General features: G+C 38.1%; 1 pseudogene; it reads right to left on the minus strand.

The window, feature by feature from the left end:
* Positions 1–901: 901 nt before the first annotated feature.
* LOC100772992 lies at positions 902–4,543 on the minus strand (annotated as a pseudogene).
* Positions 4,544–4,744: the final 201 nt, after the last annotated feature.

Genomic DNA, 4,744 nt, shown 5'->3' on the forward strand with positions numbered 1-4,744 from the left:
TAACTTTATTCAAGTTGAAAAATATTTAAAAATGTATTCAGCATCAAGACCCTTTGGTTCTGAAAACTCACCAGTTGGTGTGGATGTAGGCAAGCTAGCTCTGAGGACATATGAGCAGGAGAAGTGGCCCAGCCCCTTGCTGCCTGCTGCATTGAGTGAGCTAGCTAGGGCAGTACTGGAGAGCTGACTGTGGTGGTGAGGATGAGGAGAGCTGGCAGACTGACCCACCCAGCTAAAATTCAGGCCCAGAACCAGGGCTATAAATTGGCCCACCCCAACATTCACCCCATCTGTGAATTGCTAGAACTCATAAAGGGGATGGACTTGCAGACCTAAAGCTGTAGGATCTCTATGACAGGGCAGTAATAGGATATCCAAGAGGAGTTCCAGTGAGGACCCATTAGCAATAGTATGGCAGAAGTCAGAGGCCTCAAACCTGACCAATGACTCATTACAACGAACACTTGAGAGTACAGATGTATGGACAAAAGGGTTTACTGTGTTACACTACAGCTCTGGTGATGAGATTTTTTTCTTTTAACTTTTACTTTATTTTATTGGGGTGGGGGTAGGAGGCAAAACATGGGGACAGAGAGATAAAGGGATTGGGTTGCATGATGTGAAATCCACAAAGAAACAATAAAAAGCTAAAATAAATAAAGAAATAAATGAATAAAAGCTCACCCATATTCCTAAGACTGAAATGTTTATGTTAACAAGACCAGTTTTGACTTTGGAGTTTTAAAATAAATTTTAGAGAACACAGAGAGAAAAATGTTATTTACAGAAGATATCTACATATGTACTAAGGTACAAATCTGCTAGCAGAGAAGACTGCAGAACATGCTGTCATCTCAAAAGCAGTCTTCAAGGGCTTTGCCTTCTCAGGTTCTTTCAACACCTAAGACTCTTTTTCATCTTTGATCTTGGAGGCCAAATGGTACTTTAAGTGACACATGTCAGCAATTTTATACTCTACAGCAAGGGGTACCTCTGCAGATATACTGGGTGTTACAGTAGCAGACAATGGAGTAGCTTTTGCAAAAAAAAAAAAAAAAAAAAAATAGTGGAACTTGCTCCTTAATCTCTATGGTAACTGTTTTCTCCTCTTTATCAACATTACTTGCTAGGGAAATTTTAATGTTCTTATTTCCAAGTTCTCCACTTGCAGGAAACTTCACCCAACTTTTGCCCAGTTTATTATAAGAGTATCTTCAATAAGATTAAGGGCTCAGTATATATGTGCAGATTCACCAGAAGGCATGCTTAGTAGACAGCTGTACTCTTGAACTGGGTTTCCAAGATGCTCAAAATCTAAATCCAATAACCTCATTTCATAGTCTGCAACTTTTTCTTGGTTTGGTGTGTCAAATATCAGCACTAAAGAATCTCATTATCTTCATCGCTTAGTGTAATGAGGTTTAATTACCACACATTTTAGTAGTTTGGTCATTCTGGAGAGGAACATATTCATGGTCAGTCTTCTGTAGAAGTGGCCCCTATCAGAGACTTTGGAGCTCAGGGTGTATTATACCAAGGATACACAAGAGTCCATTCTCTGTGGTGTCACACTCTCTAAGCTATTGTCCCTGAAAAGCTTGTTGATGAAGTCATTGAGGTTGATGTTGCTGATGAGCACCTCCAGGATCTTCTTCAGACCCTGGAGCAGTCAATATTTGACAGGGTGTCAGAGTCACAATGGTGATAAAGAGTGAAGCCTGGCCAACTTAGGGCTCCCAGGTCACAGCAAAAGCTGTGATAAGAACTCTAAAGCAGAAGGAATACCATACATTATGACTGCCATCACTTAAATCAACTATGTTTGAAAGTAATTTTTAACCTCTGTGAACTTCCAGCTTCCTTATGGAATCTTATTATCTTACCTTGCTATAGGAAGCAGAAGGTATAAGACATGTAATCTGACAATATGGAAATAAAGAGCCAGCCAAATGAGAGAAATTGTAGATTTTAAAGAAAACACATACAGTCTGAAAATGCAGTCATAGACTATTCAGGGGTAGAAGTATAAAAAGGAAGAATGGATGAACTGGCCTCAGTTGGATCCTTCTTTGCCCCATGCTCTTTCAACTTGATCCTGTCACCTATGCAGAGACAACATGAGAAGGACTATTCTCAGCCTTGGGCTGGATTGTGGCTTACTGAAGGGACAACATGACAATCTATAAAAGAAATTGTATCTTTTTCATTTGCTCTATGACAGAAGAAGTCAATTCTGGGTGTATATGATGAACATTAAGTGCATTACTGGATTATTTAGAGGTTAAGTGAGTTGTAATTTCCAGACACACACTATTTAGAAAGGAACTGACATCATGGAGTACTTGCTATACATTAGAAATTGTTTCAAGTGCTTCACATGATCAACAAGTTCAGGTTCACATAGCCTCTACTACCTTAAATTCATTTTATTTCCCTTTCACAATCAAGTAAACACATACATAAATAAGGAAGTTTGGTAAATCGCCAGCATCACACGCTTTGGGAGTTTTTTGAATATAAGTATTCTCACTATAAATCTCTCTTTGAAACTGTTCTTAACTGAGACATAATCTTCAGTAAATTTCATGTATCTGAAGTACACAGCATGGTTAAGTTTGGCACGTGTACACAACTCTGAAGCCAACCGCACAACCATATAACTGATGCACCTACAACAGACCTTACCTTTCCTCTCCTGTCACACTTCTACATACTTGGTTTCACTCTGAGCCAGCTCAGTGCCAGGCAATGGTCAATCTGCTCTCTGGCTCTAGCAAACCATCCACACATTATAGAATTTCATCCAGGTGAAGTTGTACCAACAACACCTCAAATATTTGGCTTCTTTCACTTAGCATAATTACATTTGGATTCATTCAGTTTTTCACATGTATAGTTGATACTTTTATTAACTATATTGATTTTGTATTCCATATGTATACAATCACAATTTTTTAATACAATCACCTAATTGATATACCTGTGAACATTTCCATTTAGGGGCTATTATCAATGAAGCTTCAATTAATAATAGTTATAATTATTTATATTAATACCCGCTTTTATATTTTTTATAACAAAATCCCCTAATGTAATTTCACCTTCTGTGAAAGTAGGTTTGATAAGCTTTAAAAGAAGTTAAGGCTGGTGGCTGTCCACGAAATTTCAAGTTTGAAATTATAAACTTTACAGGAGAAGACCCCACAGTTTCATGACCTTGCTTCTTTCCTGGAGGAACAGGAGAAGAAAAGGAGCTCCTGTGTCTCCTGTGATCACAAATAGAAACTTTTGTATAGAAGAGGAGAAAATAATTGGATAAAGGAACCAAGTAACTGGAATTTTCTTTACTGGAAAGCTAAGCACAACCTACTTGTCAAAATTTTCAAACTTCTGTATTTTAATGCAGTTATTGATGACAAATAGCTGGTCCCAACCACTCTACCTACCAAAAGTTAACCTAAAAGTTCTTCAGACTAAGGCAGGAAATGAGCTCCTGGATGTTCCCAGGGTCACAGAGACAATTAATCTGATTTACATCTATTACATTTCAGGGGAGCAAAATTTCATCTGCTGCTTCAAAGCACTTATCTAGGGTGAAGGTCCATTCCTTTAAGTGAAGTCCATCAGTCAAGCTGTTTTTTGAGCACACACTGGCTAACAAGGATGGGAAGCCAATAGAAGCCAATAGAAGATCTCAGAAATCACAGATAACACTAAGATGGGAGAAGGAATTAGACAGACATGTAGAAATGAGAATAAAGGAAAGATCACTTGGAATGAGGTCCCATCCAGCAGAGGATACACACTTCATGAGTTTCTAAGACCCAGCAGTAAAGTAAAATGTCCAAATGGCAGAGAGAGATAAGAGGTTGCTTCCCAAAGCAGGGAATGAAATATTGGAAATAGAAAGGAAAACAAAACAAACAAACAAAAAAAAACGCTTGGGTCTTTTGGAAGGTAATCTTTTTTTTGTTGTTGTTGTTGAGTTGTCCTCTCCTGTAGGATTTACATACATTGATATGAGAGCAATGACCAGAGGGTAGAACAGAATATAACTATGTCTATAAAGCCATATCTCAGAAGGAACAAGAAACAGGAACCTGAAGAGCATCCAGCTGTGAGGAGCCAGGTCTGCTCTTCCTAAGGTGTAGCTAAGGACTTCTACTGTGACAACTGTCCCTTCTCAAGAATCAGTGATGTATTTGGGACTTGCCATACATCTTGCAGTATTTCTTGTGTAGATACATTTTCAAATTCAAATAGTGAGCAAGAAACCTCACTATTTCTTACTGCGGATTTGCTTTATCATGTGCTTAGAACACCACTAGGTACTGCCTATGATTATGACTCTAGATGTTAGAACAGCATGGAAAAAAATCAAGTAAGTGATAAACCATTATGATTGAAATGCCTTATTATTAAAAATATTGTTGTTGGGATGATATTGCAAGATGGAAAAGACCAAGAATGGGAGTCGTGGCTGCAAATTATGTTCATATACTGACTGAACTCAACTGACCTTCCAGATAATTTCAATCTTCATTTTATCAAACCATCACAGAGAGCATAAAATATGTAGCCATTGTTCTGTAAACAGGATCAATAGCATGAGTTACATGTCTAGTAAACCAGAGTTTGGTTAGAATTAAGAGGTTTCATTGAAGACAGTCCCTACATAGGAATAGTCAAGCCTCAGAAAGCAAAGGAGTAGGGGAAGGGCATCTAAGTATACAGCACAGCTTGG

The sequence above is a fragment of the Cricetulus griseus genome, chromosome 3, assembly GCF_003668045.3.
Source record: "Cricetulus griseus strain 17A/GY chromosome 3, alternate assembly CriGri-PICRH-1.0, whole genome shotgun sequence".
NCBI lineage: Eukaryota > Metazoa > Chordata > Mammalia > Rodentia > Cricetidae > Cricetulus > Cricetulus griseus.